At 36.8% G+C, this 14,442-nt stretch overlaps 1 long non-coding RNA gene across 5 annotated transcripts; it reads right to left on the reverse strand.

The window, feature by feature from the left end:
• Positions 1 to 424: 424 nt before the first annotated feature.
• LOC143859278 (uncharacterized) lies at positions 425 to 12,944 on the reverse strand. Of its 5 annotated transcripts, none has more exons than XR_013239221.1 (7): positions 12,813 to 12,944; positions 12,066 to 12,180; positions 11,889 to 11,936; positions 6,197 to 6,253; positions 3,706 to 3,944; positions 3,364 to 3,546; positions 425 to 775 (listed from the first exon to the last, which is right to left on the reverse strand). It is a non-coding gene; the product is annotated as an uncharacterized LOC143859278 (long non-coding RNA). The 5 variants fall into 5 exon arrangements; XR_013239224.1 differs by having other exon boundaries at positions 3,364 to 3,580; XR_013239222.1 differs by lacking the exon at positions 6,197 to 6,253.
• Between the last annotated feature and the right edge of the window lie 1,498 nt (positions 12,945 to 14,442).

A 14,442-nucleotide genomic window follows, 5' to 3' on the forward strand; every position in this document is an offset into this window, starting at 1 on the left:
CAGAAAGTCAAGTGTGATACATGATATTTAAATTCTAATCCAGCACAAGGGCTATTTTTGCATTGCACGACAATTGGGCACAAAAGATTACGCAAATTTCAATGAACAGTTAATTGACTTTCAAATGGACATTTTAAAGTAAAAAAATGAATAGCAGTTCACATTCACAGGCTTGATGTAGGTACTTAGACCAGCTGTTTTTTAACTCATGCTACAGCAGAGAAGAAACAAAGCCCAGCTACTATAACCAGAGAAATTGACAAGATAATACTAAAAGGGAAATGATACCAACACAACCATGTTTTGATATATGATCTCACCTATCTTGTCTCCTAGTATTTAAGGGGATGTCAAAAGGTCATTATAGTAAACAAAAAATTCTTACCAGGCAGTTAAAAAAGAAAAAACAGGCTAGTGCGCCCCGTAACAAGAAGTTGGTGTGCGGATATCATTTCCTCACTAAAAACATCCAACAGAAAATACAAGGGATCTAATACACAACTTCAACGATAGGGTCAGTTTTGTACTGTTTACAAATTAGTTTGGGGAAATGATTTTTTCGCCCCCCTCTGTAGGATAATGCGCCCTCCTTTTAACATGAATTGTGGACAGACTTTAATTTGATCTAAAAGTATATAACAAACTGGTTGATCTAAAAGTAGTTATCATGTACAAAAACGACCATGACTCGGTGCCATCTCCATTACGATGCTCCAGTTATGAATAAGAGTCCCTGATGTTGAGTATTTCCCAGTGGAAAGGAAACAACTTCTGCCTGTCAAAGAAATGCAGATAATGGAGAGAGATTAGATTAGTAACAAACCCAACAAATGATGGGGAAAACCCCTTTTTTTTAAATGTTAGTGAAAAACATTTTCTTTCTTTGAACTTTTACATCTTCATCAAATATGGAAGCATGATTAAGTCTAAGAAAATGGAATACAGAGTCTTCACATGCCCATTCATCCAATTTAACAGAAAGGTATATAACTATCTTTATCCATTTGTTAACCAAAATGTACTTAAGAAATGTCTGGATTCTGCTGACAATTAAATCACGGGAGCTGAACTAGCAGGTTCAATGACTATATTTAGATAGGAAACTGATTTCTCATTTGAGTTTTTATACCATTATCAGTTAACTGTGCTCAGGAACCCTTTCCAATCCGTGAACAACATGGTTGTATCAAGTTTAGAGGCTGATGACGATTTTCATTCATCTAAGAGGTGTGTTCTGGTATCATAGAGTTACAAGGCCACATGCATTCAAAGAGGGATTCCATCTCGTATTCAATATTGCAAAATGACATGGCATCCACCTTGTTTAGTGTTGATCATGAGAAGCTATAAGACTGCTAATCACAAGTTCACAACTCCACTAACTTGAAAGAGGGTCTGATCGATTGCCTCATGGCATCCAACACCAGTTGGGTCATTCAAAAGCTGAGGGACTTGGAGCCAAATTCCCATGTGTGATGTGGGGCTCTATAATGGGATCCTTAGGCAGCCAAGAATACTTAGGCAACCAAGAAAATGGGTTGGACTTTGAAATCACTTGCTAAAGAAGCATGGACCCCATTTGGATCTAAGAAAGTACCGCAATGTGCAACTAGGAAACATGTATAGCAAAAAATAAATGCAATTGGGAAACATTTATACAACAAACAATAACCCTTAAGAAAGTAGTGCAATGTGCTAAACTATGCCTTTTTGTATCCAAGTACTGCAATGAAATTGATAGAATACTCAGTCATACATTGACATATCTAGACAGATTCTTGTACACAGGGAGGGAGTATTTTACGTTTATTGATGATGACACGTTCATATTATAGATATTGCATTTTTTAGAGTATGAGGGGAAGGAAGAGGGGTTAGCACTTCGGTCAAGAGGCAATTAATAAGCCAAGCTTAACAAGTGCAGGCTAGGCTCAGTGAACCTGCTCAGGGTTCCAAATTCTTCCAACATTCAATGAAGAAAGCACATCACATGTAAAGAAAAGTCAATTGATCTATATATTAAACAAATAAAGAACAAAACATTCATAAACTCAACTCAACTCAACAAAGCCTTTGTCCCAAGCTAGTTGGGGTCGGCTAAATGAATCCTTTAGAAAAAAAATTCATGGAGAAGGTAAAAGGGATCTACCCGGCTCTAATCCCGGTTCAAGTTGGGTTCTTCTACGTGGATCATTTTCTTCCATTCTATCCTATCCAAGGTTATGTTCTCTGTTATGTTTCTAGCTATCAAGTCTTTCCTCACTGTTTCTACCTGTGTTATTTTCGGTCTACCCCTACCTCTTTTTACTCCCTCAATTTGGCACGAGTCACCTCTTCTTACCGGAGCACCCAAAGGCCTACATTGGATATGTCCAAACCATCTTAAGCGGTGCTCTCTCATCTTCTCCTCGATTGGAGCCACCCCCACCTTTTTACGAATGTTTTCATTTTTAATTCTATCTAACCTTGTGTGGCCCCACATCCATCTAAGCATTTGCATCTCCGCTACACTCATCTTATGCACATGCTGCTTTTTTGTGGCCCAACATTCTGAGCCGTACAGCATGGCTGGCCTCACAGTTGTCTTATAAAACTTTCCCTTCAACTTGGTAGGGATTTTACGGTCGCACAGAATTCCTGAGGCAAGCTTCCACTTTAACCAACCTGCTCTCATTCTATGTTAACATCCTCTTCAATCTCTCCTTCCTTATGTAGAATTGAACCAAAATATTGAAATATATCCCTCTTAGGTACCTCCTATCCATTCATATTTACTACGTCCTCGACCCGCCTCCTTACATTACTAAAGTTGCATTCCATATATTCTGTCTTAGTCCTACTCAGTCTAAAACCTTTAGATTCCAAAGTAGTTCTCCATAACTCTAATTTAGCATCTACTCCTGCTTTGGTTTCGTCGATTAATACTATATCATCTGCAAATAACATACACCACGGCACCTCATCCTGGATACCCTCCGTAAGCTCATCCATAACTAGCGTAAAAAGATAAGGGCTTAGAGCTGATCCTTGGTGCAGTCCTATTGTAATTGGAAACTCACTAGACATGCCATCTGTGGTTCTTCTAACACTAGTTTTTGCTCCATCGTACATATCCTTAATCACATCAACATATTTAGTAGGCAGGCACTTTTTTCTTTTCAAGGACCCACCACATAACACTCCTGGGAACCCTATCATACGCTTTCTCCAAATCAATGAAAACCATAGGAAGGTCTTTTTTATTTTCTCTAAATCTCTCCATTAACCACCTAATCAAGAAGAACAAAACATTCATCAATATCAGAAATATGCATGTTGATTGGTTAGGACTTTTTATGTGATTTTGCCAAAAAGAAGCCATACCAGAAGTTGGATCCATTTCCGCTTCTCACCGTCATTAAGCTCTTTAATCATATTGAAGTGTTCCACATCGATATTCACAAGATTAGCAAATGCATTGCATCTCTCCTCTACTGTCAACCCTTCTAAGTTGAAGACAAAATCTCAAAATTCTTGTTTAGAAGGACCTTGCATTGCCTGCATGGTCTATAAACATAGGTTTCAATATCACTCATCATACCTAATCCATAAGAATCAAAAAGAAAATAAGGGCATGCATGTGTCAATATCACTCATCATATATTTTGCCGTAAAATATTGATCCAACAACGTTGATATTTCAGGAAAGACAGTGGCATTGCTCACAGATGAATTTGTGATGCTGATGTTTGGCTTTAAGATGGTACTCGAAACCCCTTCTGTCCTAAAACTTTGATTGCATGCGTAACATTGGTAAGGAGGTTGAGGAGGATCTCAAGGGCGACGACCTTCTTCATTTCAATCGTGTTCCATGCGTACATATCAACCAACCAACATGACCAAAAGACCAAAACTCTAGATTTTGCTTCTTAGTTCTTCGTCTTCACATCAGGGTACAGGGAGATCTACAAGTTTTAGTTTCAATCGTTTAAGGAATAAATATCATAGCAAAAAAGCAAAACAATAGAACAAAAAGCAGAAAGCAAAAATAAGTTTGATTTCAAGAAACACAAAAAACCAGAAAAGAAAAGAACAAGGGAAAAACAGCCAGAAAAAACAAAAATAGGTTTGACTTCAAGAAAAACAAAAAACCGGGAAAAATACGAGAATCGAGAAAAACAAAAAAGCAAAGAAAGATCACGGTAGCAAACAAAAGGCAAGAAAAAATGAAAACAGGTTATATGTCAACCAAAATAGTAATCACCCCCAAAAAACAAGAAGAAAATAAGCAAAATAGATTGAGAGAGACGTGGGAGAGAGAGAGAGAGAGAGAGAGAGAGGGACATACAGAGAGAGAGAGAAGAGAAAGACGAGAGAGATAAGTAGAGAGAGAGAGAGAAAGAGATACTTGCTGGTGTGATGCCTCGCAAAAGAGTGATGGTTGCGAAAAAGGTGAGGAGGCAAGGGGAGAGGGGAGAGAGCAGTATGGAGATGTTGGTCACAATAAGATGGATTTTGGATAGAAATTACCCAAAACCCATGCCCCAGAGACAAAAACCTTAGCAATGGAAATCACCTGCCACATCACCCGATAGGGATTCCGCACAGGCTTAATAAAATTAAAAAACGAAGAGAAATGCAAAATTAACGTTGTTTGACAAAAAATAGTGCAAAATTCCGAGGCAAGTGCGTCAAACAAACTAACCCTAAATACAAATAAGGATGAAAAGAAAATAAACCTCTCTAGAAATAAAAAACACAAGCTCACTACAAATCTACAAAAAATGTAAATGAGGATGTTGTGGCCTCTTTAAAACACATTAACTAATCAATTCAAAAATTATACTGATCATTGATATGTAATAGCATTGTCAATATTGTTTTTGAATGGTTAGTATTGTTTAGATTTAGATACAAGATGACGCAATGGTTTCAATTTAGCATTGTTATGGTAATATTATCTATTTACTTTGCATTGTGCTATTCACAAGTTCCCTTGAGCGGTATTTTTATTTTGCATGCAGGCGCAATTCATGGAGTCCTACTAGTTAAAACTCAACCCGCAATCCCTAATGCGCCAATTATGTTGGCATACTCCGGACACTGCCCGTCGGGATTTCCCTCATAATTATACAGCATCAAACTCTCCAAAGCTGAACAAGACATATATGTAAGAGTTAATGCATGTGTAGATATCTTATATACATGGACAAGAAAATAAAGATGGAAATGCTTGTGTAGAGTTTGATACTGAAAATAAAGATGGAAATGCTTATGTAGAGTTCGATACTGAAAATAAAGATGGAAATGCATATATGTAAGAGTAAATGCATATGTAGATATCTTATATCCGACGGGATTTCCCTCATAATTATCCAGTATCGAACTCTCCAGAGCTGAACAAGACATATATGTAATGCATATGTAGATATCTAATATGCATGGGCATCCATGTGTTTGATCGGTGAAAATTTGTCCAGATTCACTGAAACTGGTTTGGATGATGAGACTATATGAGAAAAGATTTTTTTTTTATCCTGTGTATATAGAGGTAGGACTCACTCTGTACTCTTATGTTGGATTCAAGTCCTTGTTTTGCTTTTGCTCTTTTAATTCTAATTTCTTCTTTTCTCTATTCATTTCCTAATTTTTTCATTTTCTAATAACAGGTAGATAATGTCAATTCTGACATAAATTCAGTAAAAGAATTTGGAGCATGAATTAACATAAATTCAGTAAAAGAATCTGGAGCAGCGACACAACGCAAATTGTGTAATAAATGGAAGAAATTGTGCCTGAGGTATGTCTGAAAGTATATAGATTATAGACACAAGCCTATGTTGTCTTGTGTGTGTGTGTGTGTTCCTGTTTGTGTTCTTTGTTTTGTATCTTAACATTGTCACTTGTTTCAAAAGAGGCTGCAGTGATTAACAGTGGCATTACAAATGCTAAAATCAAGAACACATGATGCTTAATTAGAGGAGAAATTATATGGTGCCCGACCGTCAAGTCCCGTGTGGGCGGTACGACAAAAGTACCGCCTTGATATTTGATCCAACAGCAGCCTGAGCTGCTGTTGGATCAAATATCAAGGGCGGTACTGCCCACACGGGACTTGACAGCCCGGCACCATATAAGAACTCTAATTAGAGATGCACACCCAAACAATGCCCTCTACCATGAGGTCCAGAAGTAAGGTTCCAAAACAAAGATATACCTTGGAGTGTTCCCATCAAAATCCTTATTCCAGACAAAATGAACACCCACCTAATGTCTATTAGACTATTAGTAAAACTTCTTTCAGATACTTCAATATACAATAACTCACTGGAGGTCAGTTGCAACACTTTAGAAGTACATATGTTTACAGAATGCGAGGCATGATGGTTTCTAGTCAATAACAATGGTCACAAGAAACTACAAACAGATTTCATAATTCAACAATCCAATCTAGATTGTTCACTTTAAATGTGAGGTGAAGATGCATCAAATGTATGCTATCTAACATGCAACGTACATTGAAAAAGAGATACATCATCGCCCAAAGAGAGCAATGAAGCAAATTGCAATAAAAGTAGCTAAATATTAAACATTTTGGTAAACCAGACCATTTTCAAAATGAAACAGGACAAATTTCCAAAGTCCAAACCATTTTTTTTTTTTGAAAGATGACTTATATATCATACAATGAAAGTTACATCGGGGACAAGTAGTCCCACTCAGTTTACATAGCATGAGAATCCAGGAACATACATTTGACAAAACAAAACATAAAAGAAAATTCATCTACACCCACGCCTATCTAAAATAACCACCATCATAACCATCCACAGAAACAGCTCACGATAATTTCTACCCCCCTGACTTGACATATGAATGGCATAGAACAAGTTCTTATGCCCAAAGAGCATAGAAAATATCCACCCGTTTGCCAACTCCACCAGCAACCAAACAGAATCTTCATAAAAAAGTTAATAAAAACATTTTATAAAAAAATATTTCATGTACCCTTCTACCTTAGGCAAAATCCTCGAGCGGCAAAGGACCAAGGTCCCTCAAGCACACTCAGAAAATCTCATTTAGCGTCTACTTCATCAATAAGGGTAATGGTTCCCATCACCAAACCATAAACAGCATCCCCTTTCATCCACCAAGAAAACAAGATACAAAAACCTTCACAAACCTTCAGAAAACCAGAGACCTCTAAGATAAAAAACATCGAATAGAAAATAACCCTAACTTCTTGAGAGCCTTTAGCTCCCTGCTCCCCTTGGCCAGCGTCTTCCCCTTCTCCATCGCATCACGCTTCTCAATATCTAGAAGCATCTCCTTTGTCTTCCCCACATTTTCCTCAAAGTCAATTCCCAAGGGCCCATTTTCGACATTTCATCAAAATCATCAAGAAATGCCTACCGTTCCTCCTCCAACATTTCCACCACTCTCGTTCATTGAATCATATTCGGCCCTTCTCATATAGCTTTTTATCTTCCCACTAAGATCTGCATCCAAAGTCCAAACCGTTTACAACATGAAAAAATAACCCAAATACATCAAATAAGTACCTATATAAATTCATTACATTTCCATCTTTATTTATTGCACAACAACACGAGCAAAAGATCCCTACATAACAAATTTTAAAAAGGAAAACATCGGGACATGAACAAATTTGCCAAAATAAAGTTAATAATTATATTAAAATTAGTATTGAATCCCTAAAATTAGAAAATCCTTATAAATCGACTAGAAATGGAGAAGGTTGGACTGTCATTGTCAAATGCAAACCCTGATATGAATCGAGCTGATATTTGGTAGGATCGACATTTTGCATCAAAGGAATTGAAACGAGATCCATAGGTACCCTAAATGTCACACTTGTAAGAACAAACCATAGCCATTTGAAACCTCAAAATCCTAACAGATATATGACCCCCCAAATCTTTGAAGTCTCTACGATGAGGGCCTCTATCATGGCTCCAATATTGGAAAGAAAAGGATAATGAGAGAGAAACGGAGAAATATGAAAGGAGGTCGAGGAAGTATGAAAGGCAGAGAGCAAGAGCGAGCACGAGCGATGGTAAGAGAGGGATAGTCGAGGGAGGGCGAGAGAGAATGCGAAAGAAACCTTAACACCCAATAAATAAGGAAATTTTTTACAAGGAGAAAATCGGCCATCAATTCATATTTTTTTGTTGGGTTTTTTTTCAAGGCAACTTTTACCCAAAATAACCTTTCACTTCAAAAAAGAGTGCCAGACCTTGGCAAAGTTATTTTCTAGGGAAAAATTTGTCAAAAATATTTTTCCCTAGTAGCTAGACAAGCCCTCAAGGTTCATACACTATTTAAAAATACATTAGAAAACCCTTCTTTGTCAATAGTTATATAAGGTGCATGTTTCTCGTACTTGAGATCTAGAAATGAACTACCGGGTTATTATTTGGTAATGATAACATCTCCAACTTTGATAGATTCCACAGACAAGAGGGGAAATCATTGTCATTGGGCCCGCTATTCTCCAAATACAAGTGTTGAAGATTGGATTTGGCAAATGTTGTGCTTTAGTGCGACAATCTAACGGATTTGGCATGAACGTAACACTAGAATTTTCGAAAAGAAAAGTTGTCATAAGACCAAAATACTGAAAGAAATCCCTGCGATTGTGAAGTCCAAAATGCAGCATTCAAATGCAAAAGACAGGGAAGATGAGAGAAACCAAAGGGTGGCTTTAAACTTTCGTTACAAGCTCAATCCCACATCTCGACCAGTCTGAAATTTTGTACATGGATCAAGCCACCCCTACCTAAATTCAAGCTTAACGCTGATGCTTCCCTTGTACAAACAACAGGAAGCATTGGGGGTATCATTAGAGACGCAGACGGTATGGTGGTTTCAGCTTTTTCTCTGAATATGCCCACTGAAGAGATCTCTGAACTTGAGCTTCGGGCTATAAGCTTTGGAATATCGACAGCCTGCAATATGGGGATAAAGTTCTTATGGATTGGGTCAGATTCCTCTTTCGCAATGGAAATCATGAAAGGCAAGAGTGAGCCTCCATGGCATAAGGTAAATGCGCTTAAGCAAATGTTGGTCAGTCTAAGTAGTTTCAGTAGATGGAGGATCTCCCGCATTTGGAGGGAAGGAAATTCAGCAGCTGATATTCTTTCCAAGCATGATTTCTCCCATAAAAGCGATAGTATTGCCCAGTGTTTAAAAATGCGGATTTGACGCGGAACGCGGCCAGGAAAAATCCTTGTCGACTCGGCGCGGACGCGGCCAACAACGCGGTTGACGCGGTCATAACTTGGGAGACTCGAAGGAGTTTAATGACTATGTAGGGCAAAACGCGGAATGCAGATGTGGTGCAATGCGGAACGCGGCCAAGGCAAAAAGGAGTCGACTCGGGGGAGTTCCTTGTCGAGTCAAGGAGTTTTTAAACACTGGTATTGCCCCCGTCCTCTTCCCTTTGAAGTTGTTGCAGACCATGAATGAAGATAGAGATGAAGTCATATATGCTAGGAAGTAACTTGATTGGAAGAGGTTCCTCCTCTGCTGTGCGGTAGGGCTAGCCTCTTCTTGTTGTTCTTGTTGGGTGGAGTGGGGCCATAGCCCTTTGTTTCTGGTCCTTTGCCTTGTTTTGCTTCTTTTCTTAGTGTTTCCCTTTGCTTGTTGTCGTCTATGGCCTCTATTATCTTTGTATTTTCTCCTTTTTAATATATCTGGTAGGGGTCTTGCCTAGCCCAGCTTACCCATCAAAAAAAAGAAAGTGTTGAAGATAGGCCAAGCCTTCAAAGAATAGAAAATTAACAATTTCACAATCTAAACATCCAAGACAATATTGTGAACTCTCTTTGCCAAGTATGAATTCAACAAATGGAGACTAAGAAGAGATCTTCAAAGGTATGATATGATTTTTAAAATCCATGTTGTCTCTTTTTTTGTTAGCTAAGATAAATTTTGAGATCCTAAAGACTACATGCTTGTGTGAAGGACTACTATGGCAAATGCTAAACTTTAAACTAGTCTAGCATTAGCAAAAATAAGCAGAAGATTTTATGGTAATGATGCCTGACCTTTCTATACAACTGAAGATTTGAGTACCCAAAATGGATAATGTGGTGATCACAATTAGAGTTCCTCCACTATCTAAAAATACATTAGAAATATATTATTTACGAATAAATATACAACGCAATTTTTACTTGTTGAGATCCCAAAATGGCCTCCTCATTTATTATTCAATAACGATAAATCCTCTAATTTTGATAGATTCAAAATTGTCTCCATTGAGGTTGTTGTGTTTGAAGGGTATTCAACTTGCATAACCCTACAAAGAATAGAAGAATAAGTCTAATAAATTTAAGCTCACCAAAATAGAAGATTTGAATCTCATAATCTAAACATCCAAGATAATATTGTGAACTCTCTCTCTCTCTCTCTCTCTCTCTCTCTCTCTCTCTCTCTCTCTCTGCCAAATAAAGTTATGGACTGAACAAATGGAGAGTATGGAGATGTCCTTTAAGGAAGGAGTATGGCATATTTTTATCATTTTTTAAAATCCAAGTTGTCTCTTTTTTTACTAGGTAGGATAAAATCTGCTTGTGTGAATCACTACAATCGAAAAGACTCGAATTTAATCAAGATAATAAAATCTGCATGCTTGTGTGAATCACTATAATCGAAACGGCTCGAATTTAAGGTTGTTTAGTGTTAACAGAAAACGCAAAAGATTTTATGGTCACCATCGTAGTTTAACCTTTCTACAGAACTAATAGTGTGAATTTGCATTGCTCGTGACAACAAAAGTTAAAATTGTAACATGTTCAACCTACTCAAATATAAGCATTAGAGTATGCTGAAACTCCAAACATTAGACACGGGAATCAAAGTGTCAATTATGATGCATTAGTACGGTACAAGTGTTTGAATCCGACACGCCTATCCAGTGTCGGTTTATGCAAACCTCAAAAGGAAAGACACGTCTATCCAGTGTCGGTTTATGCAAACCTCAAAAAGAAAGATTCGTGGATTCACCAACATATTTTAATCATTTCTCAATTTTATTTTTTTTACCAAATAATATGATTATAACAAGTAATATATTGAAATTTTAATAGGCTAAGTATATATAATATTTTATTCCTACTTAAAAAACTTACCATTAAGATGCATAAAACTCAAAACATGCGGCAATTGTAAAGTTGTGGTTAGTATTAAGAAAATATTGACAAACAAGATAAGACTCGCCACTAGGATGCATAAAACTCAAAACATGTAGTAATTGCGAAGTTGTGGTAGTAGTTTTAAGCAAGGTTCTAAATTTCGGTTTCGGTTTCAATTTCAGACCCCACGAAAATGGAAATATTTCATTTTCGGTTGGAAATTTCAGAGGAAATCCTGTAAAATTAAGGAAACGTATGAAAACATATGCAAATGGTAGAATTTAAAGATTAAACTTCTGGGAAGGCTAGAATAAGCCCAAATAGACACTTCATATAAGCATGACAAACATCCATAATGGTTTAAAAACATCAGACACCTAATGACATGCACTGTTGCGCATGTCAAACAATTTAGTACCCGCCAAATTTCACATGTAATTCATATAAATATTTATAAATAATGCAAAACATTTTGCATTCACTTCATATAAATATAATTATATAATACATACTAATATAGTATACAACTATTACACTTACAATTTTGGTTTATGCATTTTGGTCATTTCGGTTTCGGTTTCGATGCGGATGGAAACGGAAACATTTCGGTCATTTCGTGTCGGTTTCGGTGGAAATTTAAAACCATGGTATTAAGTAAAGTATTGATAAGCGAGATAACGAAGTGTAGCCAAATGAAGAAATCCATATACTCCATCCAAAAATAAAAGATAAAGTGAAGTACAGATATACCTTCTTATTTTTTTTCCTATATCACATGTTTCATATGTGCATATATAACTGTAAAACAACAAATGGGTATAAAACAGCCATGTATTAGTATATAATCAAAAAACAAAGAAAGGAGTTCCGACCCTAGTCTCTTTTTTATTAATATTATGAAGAAAAAGGATGGTAGCAAAAACTTACCTATCTACTCCCCCCTTGTCTCTAAGAGGAGTTGGTCGGCAATTCAGGCCGGCGTAGTCTTGTATATGAGCGGAAGTCAACATTGAAAGAAATGACATGGATCAGTCCGTCATCACTGTATGAACAATAGGCAATGGCCCTAATATCACCAAACTGGATAAAAAATCAAAGAAAACAAGCTGGACTACAAAAAAAAAAACTTAAGACGGCTATATCTGAAAAAAAAATCATGGATCATTGAAAAAAACTAAAACAGGAATTATACATATTCTTTAGAAAATGGAAAAAAAGGAAAAAAAATTAAACGAAAAAAAACGATTATTTCAAGAAGCATTAGGCTCTACGCTCACCAAGCTAGATCAAAAACACCAAAAAAGGCCACATTTGAACAATCATAGATCAATAAAAAACACAGACAGAAGGAGGAATAGATATTCTTTAGAACATAATAAAACGAAGTAAAAATAAAGGGAAAAAAACGAGTATTTCAATAAGCAATGGCCTTAGCCTCTAATCTCAACAAGATAGATCAACAATATCAAATAAGACAAGTTATCTTATCAGAAAGGATGTAAGGCTAGATCTGAAAAATCATAAATCGGTGGAAAATCAAAAACAAAAGTGATGAATATGAATGCTTTAGAACACAGTAAAGAGAAGTAGAACTAAAAGGGGGAAACGAATCTTTCAATAAGCTAAACCCTAAGAAAGCAGATAAGAAAAAAGATCAAACGAAAGTTGTGTTACCTATAAGGAGCGGAGTTAGGGTTTGTAACGCATAGTTGTGTTACTCGAAAGGGAGAGATTTTTCTAAGAGGAAAAAGAGGACGAGTTAGGGTTTGTAGCATCTTCTACGTGAAATTACAAAAATGCTCCTCAATTAAAAAAAAAAAAAAAAAACCCTTTCCTTGATTATTTTTTTAGGGGTTTTTGCAAATGAAGTCTTCCACTTCACTTTATTTGCAAAATGAGTCTTCTAATTTGACAATTTGCAAATAAAGTCATGGAGTAAATTTTGCAAATCAGCTCGTAGCATCAATTTGTGACCTTGGTCCTATACTAGCATGGGTCCCACTTAGTCTCATACCTAGACAGACTCCCACTAAGGAACATAACATTCCACCATACTTCCGCATTTGTCATCTTGGCGGCTCACTATGGCTCTGTTCACTTATTTTCCCAGGAAAGGAAAGGAAAGGATTTCGTTTTCCTTTCCTTTCCAGGTGACCTGGCAGAAGGAAAAGGAATCCAGGGAAACTGTCAAGGAAAATGTTTTGTTTTCCATGGAAAGTCTCTTTCTGATATATTTAATTGGAAACCAAATCTCTAGTAACAGGGAAAAAGTCAATTTCCATATCATTTTCAGCTTTTAAATAAGAAATTCCACATCTGATAATATTTTTCCCTGTAAAAGAAGTGAACATAGAAATTATGTCTTGTCAAGGGCCTGTCAGGTAAAAAAAGGCTGTTTTCCAGGGAAAACAACACCAAGGAAAAGAAGTGAATAGAGCCTATGTGATAGCTTTCACTATTGCCTTTTTTCCAAGTAGCCTTTTTTGACATATTGCCCCTTCCGAGGCGGCCTATCCTATGACAACTTTACTCTAGTGGCTTGCCTCTTTTGTGACTCTAACATAGGACGTAGCTAGGGGTCCGATACCAAATGTTAGATACTTAACCAATACGAGTTAATGGAATGTGTTAGGCTAAGCCCCTATCCCATGCCAAGTTGGGTCACTCCTAGTCAAGGTTTTAATTTTCGGTTTCGGGGGTAATTTCGGACCCCATCGAAACCGAAATTTCAGCTGAAATCCCGAAATTTGGTAAACTAATAAAAAATTAATATTTTAAAAAAAATTTGGCTGAGAAATTTTCGAAATTTCGACAATTTTGGTAATTTCAAAAATTTTGGTTTCGGTCCATTTCGGTTTCGGTCTTCAAAAATTTCAGATTTCAGACGAAATTTAAAACCTTGCTCCTAGTCTCCACAAGTCCTCCATAGTACTGTAACATTTATCAGCCCACAATTGATGTTTAATTAGGGATGTCAGTGGATCCACTTCGGATCGGATGCACCTATATCTTAGTCATGATCCATTCAAATCCCTTATCGATCAGATCGGATTTGGAGTGTTCTTCATATCCTACTTCCCATGTCCCGTTCACGATCCATTTCAAATCGGACTGTTCATCAGGGAGAGTCCTAGTACGTCCTAGTTACATTGTACACAAATAAAATAGGTAAATGATATCAAGACAAATAGACAATGATGTTTTGATAGTGGTTCATTTAGGGTGAAGTGATACATTCTCCCCACTTTAATTCCACAGGCCACCCCCTCTAATGTATGTGTGAGTTGTGACTGACTCTTTCCAA

Source organism: Tasmannia lanceolata, unplaced genomic scaffold (assembly GCF_043159265.1).
Source record: "Tasmannia lanceolata isolate RefF3 unplaced genomic scaffold, GAP_Taslan_0.1 ptg000029l, whole genome shotgun sequence".
NCBI lineage: Eukaryota > Viridiplantae > Streptophyta > Magnoliopsida > Canellales > Winteraceae > Tasmannia > Tasmannia lanceolata.